At 35.9% G+C, this 24,960-nt stretch overlaps 1 long non-coding RNA gene across 1 annotated transcript in view; it reads right to left on the reverse strand.

Annotated features, from left to right (window-relative positions):
• LOC141598464 (uncharacterized) overlaps window positions 1–5,152 on the reverse strand; it is a 162,048-nt gene extending 156,896 nt beyond the window's left edge. Inside the window, exons 1-2 of the long non-coding RNA XR_012523534.1 lie at window positions 5,027–5,152; window positions 4,819–4,926 (exon numbers count right to left, since the gene is read on the reverse strand). This is a non-coding gene — a long non-coding RNA (uncharacterized LOC141598464). The remainder of the gene's footprint in view (window positions 1–4,818; window positions 4,927–5,026) is intronic.
• Window positions 5,153–24,960: the final 19,808 nt, after the last annotated feature.

Consider the following 24,960-nt stretch of genomic DNA (forward strand, 5'->3'; position numbering starts at 1 on the left):
CATGCAAACAATGATAAAATAGAAGAGAAATCATGTCCTTACATTGGTGATTTCGGATATATTGGGCACAAAAGAAATCTCCTTTTCTTTTGTTCTTGAGCTTTCCTAAGATGGAAGAACAAGATCCAAGTATAGGATCTCTCCTTAGGATTAATACCCAAAGCTTTCTCTTAATCTAATTAATATTACAAGAACTAGTATAATATTAATCTAGTAGAAAATTGAACCAAAATATTTATAAAACACTTAAATGTTTCGGTTTTTAGAGAGAAGAAGAGGAGGATTTTTATTCTCTCTAGAAAAATGTATTTTGGATGAGTGAATGATAGAATGAATTAGCACACCCAAGGAGTAATGTGTTAAGCAAAAATCTAAGGCAAAACCCTTGCCTTTCCCTTGGTAAAACCGGGTAAGAGGGAAGAGGAGGGAAGAGAGCTCACCCAATGCATGCCCTTGTTTGCCTTAACAATGCAAACTAGGGTTGCATGCCTACTCTTATTAGTAATCATTGTGTTTACTAATTATGATTAAACAACACAATGTTAGACTAATGCTCCTCCAATTTTCGGCACTTACATAATATGGATTCCATATTATTTTTGTCAATTGTCAATATGTCACATGTCACATGTCACATAAATTTGTTATGTATTTTTAACATATTAAAAATCAACGTATTAATAAAAATACGTCACATACAAAAATCGACTTAGTAATTTCATAATTACTTGTGCCAAAATATTTTACCAATTTTATAAATCACAACAGATTGCATTTATAATAATTCATTCATTCCGATTGTTTCTTTAAACAATAATTTCATCCGAGTAATGATACAATTCAATCACTCAGACCGTATCTCATTTAATCGCATTTCAATATGATACGTAAATTTTACTTCCAAAATCGTCCGTCAATTTTCAAGTAATTTAATTAACTCGTAACGTTATACGATTAATTAAATAATCAATTAAGAGTATTGCCCTATAGGTATGACCTAGGGGGTCAACTGATCACCATCGTCACACGACAGTAATGTCAAACTCTAGTCAGCCAATCATTACCGATATATGTTGACCAGTTGACAGTAACAATATTACTTCCCAATTGTATTCTATATAATGAGACTTAAACATGTGATCATCATGATCAACAGTCGTGATCGCATTATTGTCGGAGGACACATATTCTAACAATCTCCCACTTGTCCTCGACAAGTGTGCGTCACCAATTCTCTTGTCATATTACTATCTCCCACTCAATGGAAGGTGTCTTTCAGGTCGTACTTGCAAGTGATCATATCGTGAGTGGTTTCCTCGATCTGGAGAATAACTGATTGACCGGATTTATCCACTCTGGATACCTTCCGAGCGTGGCCACGCATTTCCAGTTCATTACTCCTCGATTGGCCCTGAGATATTGTTATAACCCTGACTAGGGGTGGACTGTGACACCCTTAAATCTAGCCTTAACTATTTACGTAAATTCTACAGAAAAACTGGTAGGATATGTTTGTAAATGGTTCAACTAGATAAAATCTGCAATTTCAAAAAATTTTCTTCCTAAACCATTCACAACCAATCCAACTCAAGAAGAGTGTCAAAAACCCTGCAAAAGCTGATAAACTAATTTACATACCCGGTTGCAAAAGGTCGCCGACGTTTTGTAACGAATCGTCGACGCATTTCATAAAAAAGACGCCTCCTACCCTTCCTCTTCCTCTCTCTCTACCCAATTCTCTCCCAAGCAAAAAAAAAAAAAAAAAAAAAAAAGAAAGAAACGATGTTCTAACTCGACATCAACAAAACAACAACACGAAAAATCGACATCAACAAAACAACGATTCAATGTCAAACAACGAGCAATCCACATCAAATGCTAACAACGAATTTGAGGTACGTAATTACACAATCTATTTTCATTTCAATCGATTTAGTATGATAATTGAATTAGATTTTAAGTTGTTATATTGAATTACATGTTAAGTTGTAGTCGTGTATATGGATGAATTGTAACAAACAATTACAAGTTAAGTCTTCATAGAATTAGGATGAATGTAACAAACACGCCCAAACCGTCGAAAATATTTGTAGTCGTCAATTAGGACGTTGAAATTCAAAGTCCCTCATGGAGAGGGACGTGTATATTCAAAGTCCTCAATGGAGAGGGACGTGGAGATTCAATGTCCCTCATGGACTAGGACGTGGACATTCAAAGTCCGTCATGGACAGGGACTTTGAATTTCAATGTCCACCATGGACAGGGACTTTGAAACTCAAAGTCCATCCCCATCAAAGTCCCTGTCCATGGTGGACATTGAAATTCAAAGTCCCTATCCATGGTGGACATTGAAATTCAAAGTCCCTGTCCATGACGGACTTTGAATATTCACGTCTCTGTCCATGATGGACGTTGAGTTTTCACGTCCCCATCCATGGGGGACTTTGAATCTACACGTCCCTCACCATGAGGGACTTTGATTTTCTACGTCCTAATTGACGACTACAACTATTTTCGACGGGTTTGGGCGTGTTTGTTACATTCATCCTAATTCTATGAAGACTTAACATGTAATTCAATATATCAACTTAACATCTAATTCAATAATCATACTAAATCGATTGAAATGAAAATAGATTGTGTAATTACGTATCTCAGATTCGTTGTTAGCATTTGATGTGGATTGCTCGTTGTTTGACATTGAATCGTTGTTTTGTTGATGTCGATTTTTCGTGTAGTTCTTCAACCAACCGAGTTAGTTAGTTCTTCAACATTTTTTTTTAGTGTTTTTTTTGCTTGGGAGAGAATTGGGTAGAGAGAGGATGAGCAAGGGTAAGAGGCGTCTTTTTTATGAAAAACGTCGACGATTTGTTATAAAACGTCGACGACGTTTTATAGCCCCCTTTACATAACTAAAGACGCGGAAATATAGTGATACAAACCCAAAATAGAAAAGGGAGACATATGTCCCTTCAAATTATATACAAAACCAAAAGGTAAAAGGTTTACTAATAGAATAGCCAAAACTAGGTCCAAGGTTCTTTGCTCACTAGCTCGTCTGTGACCCCAACAAAGCATCAACGACCTGTCAATCGCATTTTATACAAACACGAAAGCCACAATTCAGTGGGGAGTAACTTCGAGTCCTCCCAGCCACGAATCGTCAAAATTAATGTAACATGTAAAGTAACATGTAAACAATATGATAAACAATGTAATTATCATGTAATCTAACCTATGACCCCTAAACTGACCAAACTAAACTATCATGTGAATCATATAACAAATTGTAATCCAAACTCTATCAACCATAGCCGGCTTGCATCTCACCTTCTATGATTCATAGAATCATCAAACAAGAAAGGGCAATATATCAAAGACAGGCATAAGTTCTTAGTACGGTCAATAGTCACTTTGTAACTCGAGTCTATACCACGAGGTAGGGAAGGTAATCGAACCGGTATCTTGGCTCAGCGGTTAATATTAATAAAACATGGCCAAGAGACAACACAACCCTAGCCTAAAATCTCAAGATGAGACCTAGACATGCGGATACACACCACCGCACCCAAGACCCACAACTTTTTTTAAAACAAAGTGAAGTGAGTACCCTAAGGAGTCCACCAAAGGGTTGGCTAGTACTTAAGCTGACCCCATACTATCAAAATAAGTACCTGAGGTCATGCCCCAACTTGGATATAAATCCACTAGTCAGGAACACAAAGGCTATCAAGCAGTGAACATATACTCGTCAGAGACTATAAAGACCTATCTATGATGAAGGCCGAAATACTCACCTAGGACCTAGTCCCAGCTAGTCCCAGCTTGAATACTTTAGCCCACACCACACAAGACTCACCACACAAGTCAAGTAAGACACCCACTTAACCATAAGAGGGCAAAAAGTCCTACTTACCAACCTAAATGCTAACATTCTATCATGTGAAAGGCTATATAAATGTCTATTTACAGCATACAATCCAACAGAATCCTCAATAAGTATTCAATACTAATTTCTAATTCTAACAATTTTAATAATATTAAAGGCTTTAGGGGAAACTAGGGCCATTTCTACAATACAAGACACTATTAAAATCAATAAGCTATACATGTGAACTAAAGCTTGATAAATGGCCTAAAACAAGAAAAAGGTCGATTATCTAAATCATTCAACCGAATTTTTACCCAACCCCACCCCGCGGCAGTGCGGGTCAAATTGCGGTGACCAATCACTCAATTAATCGACATCGCATCGATCAAAGGGACTAAGGCTCGGTTTTGGCACAATCAACAAAACATTACAATTATCACTATAAAATTCATTTTGAGCCTATTAATTACAATTTCATTTTGTAAACTATCCTAACATGTGATAACTATTAATATAAGCATAATTTTACCATTAACATAATTTTTGTTACTAGTATGCTTCAATTCAAAATACTACCCATTTGTTACTTATACAACTCTAACATTAATTAACCCGAAATGACCAATATTGTACGAAAAACCGCGAAACAAGCACAGACCAACCCGGGCCAGCCGTGGGCTAGCCGTGGGCCTGCCACGGGCCTGCCGGCTGCTGGCCGTCACCCTTACACCACCATTTTTCCATTTTTGTTTAGTAAAAGACCGTCTGAACACTAATTAATCGTTCCCAATTCAACTTTGCTAATTTAAACTATCAAAAGGCATAAATTAAGCATGCATGCAACGAATTTCAACATGTGAAAACTACTACTCCAACAAAAATCACCAAACCTACAAAAACAACAAAGCATGTGACGATCTTTCGTCGAGTAACTCGAAATATGTTACCTTAAGCTAGAAAAAGGCAACATAACCCTTGAGAAAACCCTAAAAACAGTAGCTACCCATCATCCTCTACTACATAGGAGTCCCCCACATCATCCTCATAATCTTCACCTATTAAAAACAACAAAAACACAACAAAAGTCACCAAAACCGAAATTATACCCAAAAATCGTCTTAAAACAACTTCAAGAAAACTGAAATTAAAACATACTAGGTTGTATATCTCGTCGAGGGGATTCCGGAAATATAAATTATGCGAAAAACCGATAAGAAACGAAGAAATTATGTCGATTTTTAGCTTGAAATGAGGAAAAATGGTGTTTATGGTTTTGGAAAAAGGAAGAACGGTGAAGGAGGTGATGATGGACAGGAAAAATCAGAAAGAAAGAAAGGGGAAAGGGAGGTCCGCGGGAAAGGAAAAGAAAGGAGGAAAGAGCGGGTTTGCGTCGGGATTTTTCGAGTCGGTTTTGACTCATTTCAATAATAATTAAAACCGTAAGTCAAATGCAAATTCCGTCAAGACCAAAGTTCTTAAACACGAGATTACAATAAAATTGAATATTCATACTACCCATTTCCAAATTCGTTTACCCAACGTTCAAAAGAATTGTCATTTTCCCCCCGATACGCCCTTAATTCGAAATAAAAGATTTTACACGGTTTAAACTATTTTTAAACATTTCAAAACTATCAAAATAAATACTTTTCTTCAAAATATAATAAAATTATATTTCTTTGAATTATTTTTACTTTAAATACATTAATGTCAAATTTTACTTGATTAATTAATTATTTTCGAAATATATTAACGGTCCGAAATTTACGGGGCGTTACATGGACAATTTCTATCGCACTCATTCCCTTCGACTAGCCACAGCCATCATAACCCAAAATATGCCCATTTGACCCCATTTACGAAGGTCGTAGTAACACAAATCAAAGTTAATCTGAAACTGTGCCATCTTAGGTGAATAGTCTTTAGTCAAAAGAATCGACTCATTTGAATACTATAGTAGCTCTCGCCACGACCAGGCTATATAAATTTGTCAGAACTCTATAAGCGGTCATTAGGCCCGACAAAATGTTCCTAACAGTCTGCCTATGTGATCGACTAGTCATCTCACATGACTCTATGGCACTTGCACTTGCCATCAATCGCCTCACACTCTAGTCACTTCGAGACGTCACCTCATATAAGTGACTATGGGCAAATACTATGTTAATCCGCGTTCACTTTAACGGGGTTCAATTGTCTTCACAACCCGTTTGGATGTAACAAAGTATAAGGTGAGTTAATAATAACTCAAACGACAAATGTCGACATCACACTCGGGTAGTCAATATCATATTACAACCTTGTGATGTATATCGTAAGTGTAAACAATTATTGATTGCAATAGAAGTTTAACATGCCATGTGTCCATGTGTTCAAACTTCTTATACTTGCATTTTTCCTTTACATTTATGTTCTCTCTCATAGCATGAATCTTACCAAGTACACATCAAGGTTCCCAACTTTGGTGTCGGTTCTTTATCTTGAAAGAACTTCCTTGTTGATTATCACATAACGAACGAATTTGTGGTGAATGATATAACTTGTACTGATCAAGTATCTATCCACACACAATGCACTAGGTAAATGTTTTGTAGAATCTTACAACAATTGTCAAGATGATTAGCCTAGCACTTCTGACAAGTCCTAGCTTATTAGGAAAGATTAGTTTTAAGCAACTTCTTGTTCAACTAAGTGTCTTTCCACAACTTCTTATTTCTCTTTCTAGCTCGAATAGTTTTAGGATTCTCATAAATCCTTACATGTGCTCGGATTTCATTTATATGTGCAACCTCTTGTCACATAATAGAGTATTCCGTCAAACACCGAAATCGCTCATCGGATTCTACTTGAGAATTCATGACGTTTTTATTATGGCTTGCCAATCAATCATCATGCTCTTATGCATATGATGATTCATATTTGGACATATGCTTGATTATTCTAATGGCGGAAACATTAGTAATTAATAATCATGAGATCAACCGTTCTCAGGTTCTATGAACGACCATGACTGCTAATGGTAATTCCATTTTCATTCATATGAATAACCTATATGTAAGTTGATGTGATGTGTATCTGAAGAGTCTATTGATCCAAAATACTCAAGAGGGGGGGGGGTGAATTGAGGATTTAAAACTTCTTTAAAGCTTTTTCGATTGTGCGTATGTAATTGATTATTTAAAGTTTATTGATTAAACTTTAACTAATCAACTAATGATTGTAAGCAAAGTAAACGAAAGAACGAAACAAGAAGAGACACACGGATTTTTGAAGTGGTTCAGTTTCACAAGTCGAAACCTATGTCCACTATTCTCGATTAATAAATTTAGTACCTTTCTACGGATTACAAATTTACTAACCCAACTCGTACAACTAACTCTAGCTGTAACTCAATGAGTACCGTTAAATACTCGAGTGACTAACTTACGCTAATAAGAAAGCACTAATGATTCTAACAAAGGTTCACGTTAATGAACAAGTTCAGAAATCAACTAAGCACTATTATCTTATAACGATAAATGAAGAACAAGTATGCGAGTTTTGTAATACACGACCTTTCAAAATTTGCAAATCGGTTTTCGCTAAAAACACACGGTTTGCACTTTAAAATATGAAAACAATTTTATGCTTAAGGTCTCTATTTTAGATGTTGCAAATAACAAAGTATTTATAGGCAAGGAAGAGGAGGGCTACACGGTTTCTATAAAAACCCTAATAGCCGAAATAAGATATAATTGCAAATTATATCTTCTTATTATCTCTTACCTAAAAGCCATAAAAGATAATAAAGAATATTCTAAAGGATAGAATATAATCTTTCCAAATATTATCTTTACTATAAATTCTAAGATTATGATAAGATTTCCTAAAACAAGAATATCTTTTACCATAAACAAATATATAAGTAAGATATACAAGATATGTAAAGATTATATTATAGAATAAAATCTTTACCTAATATCTTTTAGGTAACATGGCATAACACGGCTCATAGGCTCGTGAACCATGCAAACCCTAATCTTAGTATATAATTAGAATTTAGGTTTTAGGAGAGGCTAGATGGAAACCCTAATTGATCGTAAAGTCCAACTCATAAGTTGATCCAATAACCATCAATTAACGCTAACAATAAAACCGAACTCCTCACTAAACCGAGCTTTATAAAATAAATACTTTCATTAAAACATATAAAATAAACTTTAAGAAATTGTAAAAACAATTTTCGAACCATCTAAAAGTCGTGTATGAAAACTCAGCATTTCAATGTTATAGTAGAAGAGCTATAACATTGAACTCTTTTATTAGTAATGTTATAGCTGCAAAGCTATAACTTTACTAATTAGGAAACTCATTCTCTAATTACCATTACGAGATAATCACCTATACTATTCTAATATTCAAGGAGATCTTCGAGTATAGGCTACATCATCATCCAAGCTTGATTAATCTTCTAGACGAACTTCGTCTTTACATAATACTTGAATGAATCTTTGAATTGTTTGATCTTGATAGAGGGCTTGAACTTCTCATGTAACCGTCACAATCCTCTTTGTTGTTCGCAAAAGGTTAATGCTAAAACACTTAACAAACTATTACGTACAACAAGTATATACAATATAAAATACCTTGACATCATCAAAACATAAACATATAAACTATATGGTCCAACAAATTCCCCCTTTTTGATGATGGCAAGTCTCCTAAAATTGTGACTAATTCAAAAGTTTCCCCTCAATATAATACCGTTATCTTGATAATAAAGACTAACGCAAGATCAAAACAATATCTTCAAAACCGAAACTTTAAGGACTTTAAGAGACAATCGGTCTTGACAAGGAGCAAGCTTAGGTAGATGCTTATGATAGACGTTCTTTCCCCCTCTTGACATCATCGAAAAGTTAAGAACAAATCAAAAATGACTAGAATAATATAAGACGAGACACGAGATAAAAACGCCATAAGAAATAAAGTAACATGCAAGACTAAAAGCATCCAAAAGATAATTAGCATACAAACCAAGAATTAAACATGTCTAAAACCCAAGTGGGCCGAATGATCACATGTCTAATAGAACACTTGGGCCATAACCACAAGTGTAATGCCAAAATGGGCCGAAAAGAGTTTGATTAACACACCATTAGATGAAACAAAAGAAAAGCTAATTAAGGCAAGGGCTAATGAGGGTAGGATGAGAGAAAATCAGATGTTGCGGGTCTTATACGGGTTCACATAGTCGGGTCGAGTACGGTGCTCCAAAGCATCCAGACGGTCGAAAGAGCTCCTAACCAACTGTGAAAGAGTCCCAATGCTCCTCTCAAAATTAAGGACCTTTAAGGAAAGAGCCTTTGTAGCTTCCAACGTAAGAGCTTGATCTCCCGCCATCGCTTTCCCGTGCATCACCAACGCACCACCCTGACTAGTAAGGAAAGTGAGACGATCACCGTGTGGGAACACTTCTCCACGTATAGCCTTCAGCTCCCTCTCAAAACCCGCCAATCTCTTGTCCACATCCTCCATCCACGAGTACACCCGACTAGCATCCAATCCCGAGTCTAAGGACCGAGATGGTCCAACCCGTGACAAGGCCGTAGCCAAACTAGTCGAATGCTCCTCGAATTTCTGCATTAAACCACTCATAAACCCCTCCAACTTCGACTCCATTGCTCCCAAACCCGAATCCACCGGAACTTTCTCAACATCTTTTGCAAGTTGCAATTCGGGTCCATCAACAACAAGACCCATTAATTTTATTAACTTGTCACACATACAATCTCTAGCACTAACACCATAACTTTCAGGCCCTATCACTTGCTTAATTTCCAACAACCGAGATATCCACATACCATACGGCAAATCGATTGTAGTGCTCAATTTGTCCTTAGTGACCGTAAGACCCGTTTGAAGAATACGGTGCAAAACAACACTCCCCAAGTTCACCTTTTGACCTTCCAACCAAGAATAAACCATAATCGCCTCATAACTTGACACCTTATCACGGCCCCCTCTTCTCGGCACCACTGTGTTCCACAAAAAATTTAAGAGGAACTTAATTTTGGCCGAAAGAGGACGAACCAAGATATTGACACCCTCTGTCATCTCCTCAAAATACTGTTTCACCAACAATTCCTTTTCACTTCCAACATTAGACCATTCAAGACTCGGATTTAATTCAATTCCTTCATTAGGAACCGAAAAAGCAGAGCAAAAATCCGAAACAGAGACGGTAACATCGACACCATTAACAACTGCATGCAACACTCCCTTTTTAATCGACACACTTGCAAAGAACTGTACCACCTCAACCGGGTATATAGGACCCGAAAACTGACTTATGTGACTCTACCCTTGAAAATCAAGAAAATTAATAAAGAAAGCAAGAGCGGGTACACTAACCAACCAAGATTTCGGATAATACCGACCACCATGAATAGAATACCTCAAAACTCGATTTACCAAGATGCTTTCATCGTGTGTAAGCCGAAAACGATTCAATCCCTCCTTGGTCGCGGCTTTCGAAGCATCTCTGAGCAGAGTACGAGTAACACCATTCCGAACGATCACCTCGGGTTCCTCCACAACAGCTTCACTATCATTAACAACCACTTTATTTTTACCCTTGAAAAGACGACGTCTTTTTCCTTCGGAGACCGATTCTTCCCGACTGTGAAACAGGGGCGAGTTTGGATTTGGTTGTGGTGAAGAACAATTCATGGAATGAGGAGTATGTGGTGGTAAAGGTGATGTTTGGTGAGGAAATGGGCGGTTTTGGTGGTGACGGGTTGTGGATCGGGTCTTTTTTGCATGGGATGTGTTCATGATGATGGAGATTGTTTGAAAAGGGATGATGGTGATTGTTGGAGTAAAGAGAAAGATATGCAATGATGGTAAATATTTGGAAGAAAGAAAGTGAGCAAGTGGGTAGGGGTGGACGGTCAATCAAGGGTAGATATAGGTCTAGATATTAGGGTTAACAAGTGTAGATGAAATATGGTAAGTGAATTTAATTAGGAATAGGAAAGTGATAAGTATGGAATTTATGATGATAAGACATGAATTAGGAAATTGGGTTGATATAGGAGTCATATGAGCCGTGTATTGTGAGCCTTTTTGTGAGATTTTCTTTTGATTTGGAAAGATAAAAGAAATATGGTGTGTTTGTTTATTGAGATAAAAATAAGTTTGTAGACTAATTAAATTCTAAATAGCAAAAAGAATCTTATGACTACAAAAATTTCTATAACGAAATTATTCATGCAACGCAATATACGGACACAGTCATACAATCTTAACTTAACTAGTCAGTCATAAAAAGATTAAGCACATATAAAAGCTTAGGTACCACTGATTAAACCAATTTCCAACCGTAAAGTCTCAAATCGTTCTCTAGCTAATGATTTTGTCAAAATGTCTGCCCATTGTTTTTCAGTACTACAAAACTCAAGTTTTATATTCCCCTTCTCAACATGGTCTCGTATAAAATGGTGTCTAATTTCAATATGTTTGGTACGTGAATGTTGTGCGGGATTTTTAGAAATTATTATCGCACTAGTATTATCACACAAAATAGGAATACATCCTACGTCAACACCATAATCACGTAATTGTTGCTTAAGCCATAAAAGTTGAGTACATACCAGTCCTGCAGCGATGTATTCGGCTTCAGCAGTTGAGAGAGCAATCGAATTTTGTTTCTTCGAACCCCACGTGATGATACACGGTCCGACAAATGTGGCGACACCCGACGTGCTTTTCCTATCTAGAGAGCATTCCGCGTAGTCGGCATCGGAATAACCGATTAGATCAAAATTGCACTCCATTGGATACCATAGGTATAAGTTGGCCGTTCCAATTAAATAACGTAAAATTCGTTTTACGGCCGTCATATGCGATTCTTTGGGAGACGATTGATATCTCGCACAAACGCATACGCTAAACATAATATCGGGTCTACTTGCGGTCAAATATAACAGTGACCCAATCATCCCACGGTAAGTAGTTTCATCAACTGATTTACCGTTTTCATCCAATGTCAATTTCTTGTTCTCGACCATTGGAGTAGGCATAGCATGTGAGTTTTCCATTCCAAATTTCCGAATTAACTCCTTAATGTATTTTTGTTGATAGATCTTAATGCCTTCATCTGTTTGTTGTATTTGCAGACCTAGGAAGAATTTCAATTCTCCCATCATACTCATCTCGAACTCGGAAGTCATTAACTCAGAAAAGTATTTGCATAGGCTTCGGTTGGTCGATCCAAAGATGATATCATCGACGTATATTTGAACAACCAAAAGGTCAGAATCCTCAGTTTTTAGAAATAGGGTTTTGTCGACGGATCCTCTGCTGAATCCACTGTCAAGTAGAAACTTGGATAATCTGTCGTACCAAGCCCTAGGTGCTTGCTTCAAGCCGTATAAGGCTTTATCCAATTTGAACACATGATCCTCAAATTTGACATTCTTAAAACCAGGAGGTTGTTCAACGAAGACTTCTTCTTGTAAATATCCATTCAGGAATGCAGTCTTGACGTCCATCTGGAAGAGCTTCATTCCCTTGTGTGCGGCGAATGCTATCAGAAGTCTAATAGCCTCAAGACGAGCAACAGGTGCGAAAGTCTCGTCATAATCTATTCCTTCTTGTTGATTATATCCTTGGACCACCAATCTTGCTTTGTTTCTGACAATGACCCCGGCATCATCCAATTTGTTCCTGAAGACCCACCGAGTTCCAATGACTGTTCGATTTTTTGGTCTAGGAACTAAATGCCAAACCTTGTTTCTTTCGAACTGTTGAAGCTCTTCTTGCATAGCTACAATCCAATCTGATTCAGCGAGAGCTTCATTGATGTTCTTTGGTTCGATCATGGATAGGAAAGAGTAGAAAGAGCAGAAATTGTTCAAGGAACGTCTTGTTTGAACACCCTTCTTAATATTCCCAAGAATATTGTCCATGGGGTGTGAATTCTTGTATTTCCACTTCGTTGAAGTGCTTGGTTCACCATCGTTATTTGAGCTTGTCCCGACTTCATTTGGTTCGGAATTAGGGGAAGTTCCCCCTGAATCCAATTCGGGTGTTGTGTTTGAGTCGATTATAACCTCGGACTCTACACCTTGATTTGGATTCAATGTTACAGTAACATCATCTATAACATTGGTTTGGGAGTTCTTATTTTGAGTGGATGTTATAGTATCATCAACTACAACTTTATCCTTCTCCTTTTTGTCTTTTGAGGAACGATCGAGTTCATCGTTTATTCCCTCAATTACATTATCCTCTAATTCCAAATCCGGGGGATCGTCTCTAGAGAGACGAAAGTCGGGCTCATCCAAGTCTTCTTCCTCATCCTGTAAAGGCTTATCGAACATGTTATCTTCATCAAAGATAACGTGGACACTTTCTTCAATACAGAGAGTTCTCTTATTGAATACTTTATAAGCCTTGCTGTGATCTGAATATCCTATGAAAATCGCCTCATCACTCCTAGGGTCGAACTTACTTAAGCGGTTTTTACCGTTATTATGTACAAAACATTTACTCCCAAAACAACGAAGATGGGAGATATTAGGTTTTCGACCTCTAAGGAGTTCGTAGGGGGTTTTCTTAAGGATAGGTCGGATCATAGCACGATTATGGATGTAGCAAGAAGTACTAATGGCTTCAGCCCAAAAGTTACGAGGTAAACCACTACATAAGAGCATTGTACGTGCCATATCTTCTAAGGTTCTATTCATACGTTCAACGACACCGTTTTGTTGAGGAGTTCTTGGTGCAGAAAAGTTATGCCCTACACCATTAACTCGACAATATTCTATAAAAGTTTGGTTATCAAATTCGGTGCCATGATCCGTACGAATAGACACTAGATTAGTCTTATATTTGTTTTGAACAAGTTTCATAAGACAATCAAATTCATCAAACGTTTCATCTTTTGAATGAAGAAAGATAGGCCATACATACCTTGAGTAGTCATCTACAAGAACAAAGACGTACCTGGATCCTCCTCTACTCCTTACCTTCATAGGTCCACATAAATCCATGTGTACTAATTCCAAGGCTTGATCTGTGCTTACTACTCTTTTTGGCTTGAACGATGATCTTACTTGTTTACATCTTGCACACGTGTCGCACATCTTTTCTTGGTCAAACTTGATCTTAGGTAACCCTTCCACCAAGTCCCACTTTTTGAGCTTGTTCAAGGTTAGAGAGCTAATGTGACCAAAACGCTTATGCCATAAACAAGGATCATCTAATGTAACTTTCATGCACGAAAAAGAGTTAGTAGGTACAGCATTTAAATCCACCATATAAACGTTCCTTTTTCTGTGGCCTTCAAGAATAACATTGCTAGTTCCTTCAATAATAATGCGACAACTATTAGTATGAAAGACTACTTTGTTACCTTTGTCGCATAATTGAGATATACTTAACAAGTTATGCTTTAGACCATCCACGAGATAAACATCACTGATTGCGTGAGCCTTAGAGATTCCAATTTTGCCAACGCCAACAACCTTTCCCTTCTTGTTATCCCCGAACGTCACTTTTCCTCCATTGAAGGGCTTGAGTGAAAGAAATAAATTCTTGTCTCCAGTCATGTGTCTTGAACATCCACTGTCAAGATACCATTGGTTGTTTTCTTTCACTACTTCCTGCATAAAGGATTAGATACAGTTTTTAGGTACCCAAGCTAAGTTGGGTCCCTTATTATTAGTTACTCTAAATACTAAATCCTTTCGAACCCAAACACGTCTAATGATCGTTTTTCTAACCTTAGGTTTGTTTGGCTTGGGAGGAGTTCTAGGGTTAGGGTTTTCTCTAGGTTTTGGTATTTCTCTAGGTCTCGGAACTTCTCTAGGTTTAGGTCTTTCTTGACTATTTGCCTTGTGAGTAGGTTTACTGGGTTGTGATCTACAAGGACTTTGTGAGGTGCTAGGTTTTTTAGAGTAGTCAAAGGCCATGTCATAGAACCAACGAAATTTATTGTTCCTTTCTTCGTTAGGTTTGTTAGTGGGGGTTTCCTTATCCTCGACAACTGTGTCAACAGTTTTAGCATGTTCGGCATTTTTTCGTAAATCGTGAGCCTTCTTGACACAGTTGATTTGGATATGACCCGTATGACCACAGTAATTGCAAATCAAGTATTCAGGAAGATCAGCATACTTCCTCTTTCTAAAGTCAAAATCTGAAGGTGTTGATTTGCATTTAGAGTGATCTCTACGGCTATAGCACTCATGTCCTAACCCCATCTTCATATTATTGTCAGATTGTTCGGTTAGGAAGTTTAGGACTTTCGTGCTACCTTCCCACTTGTCATGAACCTTTCTAGCGTGTAAGAGAAGGTCTTTTAGGGTTTTGACTTCCTCTTGACATTTCGTGTGATCTACATCATTGTCCTTTTTAAAGTTATCACGAAAGTCTTGGAATCGTTTGTTAAGAATGAACACAACATCAGTGTGTTGTTTCTTAACATTGATCATGTCGGATTTAGATTCCTTTAATTGCTTTGAAAGGGAATCTATCTCTTTCTTTTGGTTTAAGATCACAGCTTCATTAGATGTGACCTTTGCTTCCAAAAGTTCTCTGACTTTTCTAAGTTCTAAAGTTATAGCTTCATTAGCTATAACTTTGGCTTGAAGGTGCTTAATATTAAGCTTTAGGTCGGAAGTTATAGCTTCATTAGCCATAACTTTGGATTCTAATTCCTTCTTTTCAGCCATAGTAGAATCTAATGTTGTGGCATTCTCTGCTATAACTTTAGACTTCAACTTCTTAGCTTTAGTCTTGAGAATATGATTCTCTTCCGCAATTTCGAGAATCTGTTCCTTTAGATCCTTTAATTCCAAATCCTGTTCGTGACACTTATCAAGAGATTGTTCAAAGAATTGAATTAAAGAACTTTTAGACAATTTCCTAACACGTTTCTTAAGCTCAAGATAACTTACCTCTTCATCGTCATCCTCGTCTGATTCTCCAAGAAAGCAATAGTTTGAATGAGAATTTGTGCTTTCATCGTCACTGTCGGAGATTAGGTCAAGACTGACACTGCTGAGACAAAGGTTTGCTACTTCGTCGTCTTCAGATTCCTCGTCATCTTCTGAGTCAAGGTCTCCCCAACACGAAGCCATCATAACTTGCTTGAATTCTCTCTTTGTCTTCTCACGTTTCGTCTTGTCCTTTATTTTCTCCCATGTTGGACAATCTTTGATCATATGACCAGATTCTCCACACTTAAAGCAACCTCTATTTGCAAAGGACGACTTTGAGTCATTAACCTTCTTGTTGAATGACTTGTTGTTGTTGTTGTAGGATGATTTTGTTTGTTTATTTCGAAATATTTTATTTTTGAAACGCCGTGCAAACAAAACGGTTTCATCCTCTAATTCAGAGTCAACCTCTTCACTATTTAAGGCCATACTCTTATTACGACTTGGTTCAGCGTCATCTTTGTTAAGAGTAATTTCATGGGCCATGAGAGCACCGATGAGTTCTTGATAAGATAGGTTTTCAAGATCTCGTGATTCCTCCATTGCGGTGACTTTAGCACGCCACTTTTTAGTAAGGCTCCTAAGAACCTTTCTAGCAATGTCCTCAGTACAGAATTTCCTACCTAGGTTTTTTAGTTCGTTTATGATGCTTGAAAACCTTGCGGACATACTATCTAAGGACTCATTAGGCTCCATGATGAATAGCTCATATTTTTGCATAAGCAAATCAATTCGGTGCTTCCTAACAATGGAAGTACCTTCATAAGCTAATTCGAGCCCGTCCCATATCTCCTTGGCCGTAGAACATGAAGAGAACCGATCAAACTCAGTGGAAGTCATTCCGTTTTGCAGAAGACTTATTGCTTTGGAGTTTTTCTCGGCTTTCTTGTAGTCGGCCTCGACATAGTCCTCTTCTTTCTTCTCATAGGTAGTGCCTTCCTCGGATGCCACAAGAATTTTGTATGGTCCGTTTTGGATAATCCTCCAAAGCCTCCCAATCGTGTCCTTTCACATAGTGAGTCATCATGTTTTTCCACAATCCATAATTCTTCCCATCAAAGACGGGACACTTGAGATATTTGGAATCCATTTATCACGTGATAGGCAGCGGAATATAAAACGATAAGATAAATGAAAAACAAGATAGATCAGCCTCTTTGCGGTTAGGCAATCAAGAGCACGAGGCTCTGATACCAATTGAAGAGTCTATTGATCCAAAATACTCAAGAAGGGGGGGGGGTGAATTGAGGATTTAAAACTTCTTTAAAGCTTTTTCGATTGTGCGTATGTAATTGATTATTTAAAGTTTATTGATTAAACTTTAACTAATCAACTAATGATTGTAAGCAAAGTAAACGAAAGAACGAAACAAGAAGAGACACACGGATTTTTGAAGTGGTTCAGTTTCACAAGTCGAAACCTACGTCCACTATTCTCGATTAATAAATTTAGTACCTTTCTACGGATTACAAATTTACTAACCCAACTCGTACAACTAACTCTAGTTGTAACTCAATGAGTACCGTTAAATACTCGAGTGACTAACTTACGCTAATAAGAAAGCACTAATGATTCTAACAAAGGTTCACGTTAATGAACAAGTTCAGAAATCAACTAAGCACTATTATCTTATAACGATAAATGAAGAACAAGTATGCGAGTTTTGTAATACACGACCTTTCAAAATTTGCAAATCGGTTTTCGCTAAAAACACACGGTTTGCACTTTAAAATATGAAAACAATTTTATGCTTAAGGTCTCTATTTTAGATGTTGCAAATAACAAAGTATTTATAGGCAAGGAAGAGGAGGGCTACACGGTTTCTATAAAAACCCTAATAGCCGAAATAAGATATAATTGCAAATTATATCTTCTTATTATCTCTTACCTAAAAGCCATAAAAGATAATAAAGAATATTCTAAAGGATAGAATATAATCTTTCCAAATATTATCTTTACTATAAATTCTAAGATTATGATAAGATTTCCTAAAACAAGAATATCTTTTACCATAAACAAATATATAAGTAAGATATACAAGATATGTAAAGATTATATTATAGAATAAAATCTTTACCTAATATCTTTTAGGTAACATGGCATAACACGGCTCATAGGCTCGTGAACCATGCAAACCCTAATCTTAGTATATAATTAGAATTTAGGTTTTAGGAGAGGCTAGATGAAAACCCTAATTGATAGTAAAGTCCAACTCATAAGTTGATCCAATAACCATCAATTAACGCTAACAATAAAACCGAACTCCTCACTAAACCGGGCTTTATAAAATAAATACTTTCATTAAAACATATAAAATAAACTTTAAGAAATTGTAAAAACAATTTTCGAACCATCTAAAAGTCGTGTATGAAAACTCAGCATTTCAATGTTATAGTAGAAGAGCTATAACATTGAACTCTTTTATTAGTAATGTTATAGCTGCAAAGCTATAACTTTACTAATTAGGAAACTCATTCTCTAATTACCATTACGAGATAATCACCTATACTATTCTAATCTTCAAGGAGATCTTCGAGTATAGGCTACATCATCATCCAAGCTTGATTAATCTTCTAGACGAACTTCGTCTTCACATAATACTTGAATGAATCTTTGAATTGTTTGATCTTGATAGAGGGCTTGAACTTCTCATGTAACCGTCACAATCCTCTTTGTTGTTCGCAAAAGGTTGATGCTAAAACACTTAACAAACTATTACGTACAACAAGTATATACAATATAAAATACCTTGACATCATCAAAACATAAACATATAAACTATATGGTCCAACAGTATCTCTCAATACTAATCCAACATCCCTTGATGTAATTGGATTCATCATAGTCCATTTTCATCCAGAATTGAAAACTCAAATCTTCCTTTATGAAGAAAGGCATTAGCTCGTCATTCTTCAATGAGTGATGAGTTATAACTTTTTCAAGATGATTGCTCCCACTAAATTCCATGTCTTCACATGATAATTGCCTAACTCCCACTCAATTCCACATGTTTCGAAATTGACTTCTCAATCGGAACTTTTAAGGAATTGAAATATAAATTGCATTTGCCAAGTTATTAAGATAGAACCATATATGTTCCCATCATATCCCTTCAAAATACCTATTTTGAAGTGGTCTCATCTTAACCTTATTAAAAAGATTTTAATATCTAACTCACACATATCATAATGATGTGTAGCAATGTCATTATTCAAATATAAATAATATTTAGAATACATCCTTTGAAATACCCTTTCGAAAGGAGGTTTAACCATTTCATTTTCACAATGAGGTTAATAAGTGACATTTGCTTGGTCAGTTCTTAACTTAGCTTTTTAAGATATCGGTATATCAATCATTGCAATCTCTAGTCATAAATCTCGTATATCTTAAATATACTAGAATGATACTATGATTTATTTAGGCTCTTAAGTAAATCTCGGTTGAAACTATAGGTCAAAATTTTATCACAAAATAATCTAAACTTAGTCAAAACTCTTATTAAGACTTTACATTAGTCATTTGTTCCAAAACTTTCTTTTGGTGTCCTCACGTAGTTATCTCAAGAATGTATTCTTTCGATTTACTTCACGTGGTCTCTTTAGTCATATAGAACTTGCTAGAGACCATAGATCTTATCCTTTGGGTATACTATTTAAATAGACATACCTCTATGCAAATCATTCTTCTCTTGCGTAGATCTCATTTACACAAGTACACAAGTTTAAACTCCCCTCGTGTGTTGTGTCCTCATTTTTCTCTCACTCTATCTTTAGAATAAATACACTAGAGATTCAAAGATAGCATATGAGACACTAATAATGATTTTTGAAGTATAATGAGAACTACCTCATAGGTTGACTAATAGTTTTAGATTTTGTATGTGTACTTGGTGATTGACATTCCTTTAAGAGAGTTCATAGACTCAATTTACTTTATAAATGATCATACACAAGACTTAAGCATGTGGACATATAATGAAACCCGTCATTATATTTGTCTATTAGATCACTTTAAGTCATACGTTTCTAAGAACAAGCATTTTAAATAGGAATTTTTAGAACATAAGGATAAAATGATAAAACGGGTGACTTGGGTTGCAAACCAAGTCACCATTATCCAAAATACAAACCATTATCCAAAATACTTTTCCATGTCGAACACGGAAATTTAAGGTTCTAAAATCCAAAACATAATTTAAAAGAAGACAATGAAAAGCAAAGCTCCATAAAAGCTATTCATAGCTTCTCCATGGTTTCTCATGCTTGCTTTTGCTTTCCTTTGTCTTTGCTTGGTGGAGGCCCTATTTACAATAAAAAGGGAGATACATTATCACAACTTTGCATATCATAATACCATAGTTGAATTAGAAACATAAAAGAAGGATAGTCATTTACCTACTGGAGTAATCTTTCCAGCTTTGATATCACCAAGGTATTTGGAACAATTTCTTTTCCAATGTCTCATACCATTACAATAATGGCATTTATCAAGAGGACCCTTCTTGATCTTTGAAGTGCTAGCTTCATTAGGCTTAGCTTTGGTGAATGTGGGAGCTTGCTTCTTGCCCTTTCTCCCATTCTTCTTGAACTCCCCCTTACTCTTAGTGCTTATATTAAGCACATCTTTGGGAGGGTTCACATTTAACCCCATGTCCCTCTCGGCTTGCACAAGTAACTTGTGCAATTCCTCAAGAGACACATCCTTGTCTTGCATGTTGAAATTCACCCGGAATTGCACATATGCCTTGACTTTGGACAAGGAGTGTAGAATCCTATCTACGATGAGTTCTTTGGGGATTTCAACCTTTTGAATTTTCAAGGTCTCGACAAGCTCCATAAGTTTGAGCACATGAGGGCTAACCTTTTGGCCCTCTTTGAAGTCGAGATCAAAGAATGCCGCGGCCGCCTCATATTGGACGATCCGCGGAGTTTGTGAAAACATGGTCACAAGTTTGGAGTAAATCTCATTAGCATTGCCCATTTTAAAGGCTATCCTTTGGAGGTCCGCCTCCATCGCAAATATCAAGACATTTTTCATTGCGGCGGACTCCTTTTGGTAAGCCTCATATGCTTCCCTAGTGGCCGCGGTGGACCTAGTGGAGGGCTCGGATGGAGAGGCCTCGGTAAGGTAACGAAGCTTGTCGTCACCTTCGGCGGCTAATTTGAGTTGGGCATCCCAATCGGAGAAATTTGACCCATTCTTTTCAAGTTTACATCGATCCATAAAGGATCGGAGCCATGGCGAACTAGCGAGAGGCGTGGCATTAGGGGTTGGTGTTGGTGTTGCCATTGTTATGAGAAAAGAGAAGTGGTCTACAAAACAAAATATAAGGAGTAAACAAATGTCGTATAAATAATACTCGTAAAAATGTATGATTTAAACAAGCTTTATGCATTTTTCTAGTGACCTCTACCCAACTAGATAAATGATTCCAAGACCCAAATTCATATTAACTTGGGCACGGTGTGGCCGATGAAACCCTCATCAATATAACTCGGTGGATTAACGTTTTAATCGATTCTACTTTTAGAACTCTTGGTCGATAATATTACATTAACATTTATCTATATCCCAAAACACATTCAACAAGGGGACGGTGTGGCCGATAAAACCCTTATCGAAAAACTTTTGTTGAGTTCAATCCAAATTTCGAATAAATGTGTCCATGATCCAAACCCACATTAACTTGGGCACGGTGTGGCCGATGAAACCCTCATCAACATGAATTCTGTGGATAGACATTTATCACCCACTTCCCCTACGTAACAAGGTTTGTACCCCGGTGTGGCCGAGTGCACTCCCTCACGAAATAGGTTTTCATGGTTTCTACTCTTTGGTAAGGCTATGTCTCAATTAATTGTTTTAGCGAGAGGTCATGTCAATTTATTATCTATCACGTTTTAAGTGAACTAAAGCGGTGAACTACGATAATTGTAATTGACACGGTCGATAAACTCGATGAAAGAAGATGCATGTTTTAGTTATGGCGATTTAGCGATGCATGTGACATAAAATAAAATGCAAGCAAAACGATAAATAAATCCTAGTATGGCCTATCCTAAAATAGAAAAACTCTTTAACTATTACATATTCGGAAACCAACTCCATTGGTCCCTTGAACTTCGGTTGTGGCACGCATCTCGAGGTAACACCATCTTTATGTATCGCCATTCTTGAAGAAATCCGTCTTTGGGAACTCCGGAATGAATAAAATTACATAATAAATTACATAATTCCTATTATAAATTTGTAACTAAAATAAAATAAATCTATTAAATTACAAAACGGTGATACGAGATCACAATAAAATTACAACCGAATCGATATTCCCATACATTTCGGGAAATACCAATTAAAATCTAAGGCCATACTAAGTAAAATTACATAATTCAAAATTACGTAAAATAAAATTATGACAATCATAAAGAAAAATGCAGCATTATAATATGTATGAACATGCTTCATTTTATGCTAAATCGCCTTTAATTAGCCAATATCGTATATTACTCGGTTTTTACGGATTTGCGTGATTTCAACATTTTATAATCACAAAAATTACATAAATTTATATTTATGCACTAGTTAATTACCCTAAACACTTAGGACTCAAAATTTAGTCTTCACTAATAAATTGACCATAATTAACTCAAAAATCTAAAATTGTTCATTAATAGTCCAAAATTACAAAAATAAGCTATTAAACTTCAAATAAATCACAAAACTTCAAACAAATTCAAAATTTGAAATTTAAACTCATGAACATTCTGGAAAAATACCATGACACTCATAATGTTCAAAATCTTAGGTTAAAAAATTTCGAAATTTTCCGGAAAAACAATGTTGCGGTTTATCGATTTTAACTAAAATAATCATAAAACATGAGGAAAAATTATATTCATTAACTTTTCAATTTTAGATCTGAAAATGATAATAAAAAGCAACATTAGATGTTTTTCTTAAGTCATAGATTATGTTTTATTAATTTTTCACTAATAATGTCACTATTTATGCTATTTTTCTTCAAAAATCCATAAATCATGCAAAAAAAACTTCTTTATAGCCAATTATTTTACACACTTCTTGTAAAATTGCATGTGACAACATATTAAAAAACTATGACCAGATTCGAAATTTAACTCATATTAACCTATTTTTCACCTAAATCCGAATTTAATAATGAAAAATCCATTTTTCGAGTATAACAAGTCCAAAAAATGTGAAAATTTACAGGTTATCTCAAAATAATATATGTGACAACATATCCAAAAATCACTGGAAAATTCGAAGTATAACAAATTTTAGACCGAAAATGACATTTTTACTCATAAAATCATATTTAAATGTCATTATTGTATAATATGAACAACAAAAATCCGTAAAATTAACCAAAATATCCTAAAACATTTTAGGACCAGAAATATTAACATGCATGGATGAATTTCGTGATATATCATAATAACACAAAATATACAAGTTTTATATGTTATTTTTTATAACTCGGAAAAACTTTTAACCGATTTGCATGCAAAAACCGTGGCTCATGATACCGATTGAAGGAAATGTAGATTTATATACATACTAACATACTCATATATGTTTAAATTAATTTGTCATAAAATTAAATAAGGATTTCATGCATGCAAACAATGATAAAATAGAAGAGAAATCATGTCCTTACATTGGTGATTTCGGATATATTGGGCACAAAAGAAATCTCCTTTTCTTTTGTTCTTGAGCTTTCCTAAGATGGAAGAACAAGATCCAAGTATAGGATCTCTCCTTAGGATTAATACCCAAAGCTTTCTCTTAATCTAATTAATATTACAAGAACTAGTATAATATTAATCTAGTAGAAAATTGAACCAAAATATTTATAAAACACTTAAATGTTTCGGTTTTTAGAGAGAAGAAGAGGAGGATTTTTATTCTCTCTAGAAAAATGTATTTTGGATGAGTGAATGATAGAATGAATTAGCACACCCAAGGAGTAATGTGTTAAGCAAAAATCTAAGGCAAAACCCTTGCCTTTCCCTTGGTAAAACCGGGTAGGAGGGAAGAGGAGGGAAGAGAGCTCACCCAATGCATACCCTTGTTTGCCTTAACAATGCAAACTAGGGTTGCATGCCTACTCTTATTAGTAATCATTGTGTTTACTAATTATGATTAAACAACACAATGTTAGACTAATGCTCCTCCCATTTTCGGCACTTACATAATATGGATTCCATATTATTTTTGTCAATTGTCAATATGTCACATGTCACATAAATTTGTTATGTATTTTTAACATATTAAAAATCAACGTATTAATAAAAATACGTCACATACAAAAATCGACTTAGTAATTTCATAATTACTTGTGCCAAAATATTTTACCAATTTTATAAATCACAACAGATTGCATTTATAATAATTCATTCATTCCGATTGTTTCTTTAAACAATAATTTCATCCGAGTAATGATACAATTCAATCACTCAGACCGTATCTCATTTAATCGCATTTCAATATGATACGTAAATTTTACTTCCAAAATCGTCCGTCAATTTTCAAGTAATTTAATTAACTCGTAACGTTATACGATTAATTAAATAATCAATTAAGAGTATTGCCCTATAGGTATGACCTAGGGGGTCAACTGATCACCACCGTCACACGACAGATAATGTCAAACTCTAGTCGACCAATCATTACCGATATATGTTGACCAGTTGACAGTAACAATATTACTTCCCAATTGTATTCTATATAATGAGACTTAAACATGTGATCATCATGATCAACAGTCGTGATCGCATTATTGTCGGAGGACACATATTCTAACAGTCGAACCAAGGGAGAAGTCCCATTAACCCAAGGACTTTTAAGAAGGTCTACAGAGGAACCATTACCGAGCTTCCAGGAGAAGCCAGGAGCAAAAGCAAAAGCTGTGCGACATAAGCCAGACCATAAAAAGGATGGATGAGAGACCTTAGATATGGATGCAGGAGCCGGTAGGTCCTTCCTATACTTGGGCAGCATAAATTTTGCTCATAAACCAGATGGCTGGTGATGAATACGCCAAAAATTCTTCATAAGGGAAGCCTGACTTAACATCGAGAC

This window comes from Silene latifolia, chromosome 1 (assembly GCF_048544455.1).
Source record: "Silene latifolia isolate original U9 population chromosome 1, ASM4854445v1, whole genome shotgun sequence".
Taxonomy (NCBI): domain Eukaryota; kingdom Viridiplantae; phylum Streptophyta; class Magnoliopsida; order Caryophyllales; family Caryophyllaceae; genus Silene; species Silene latifolia.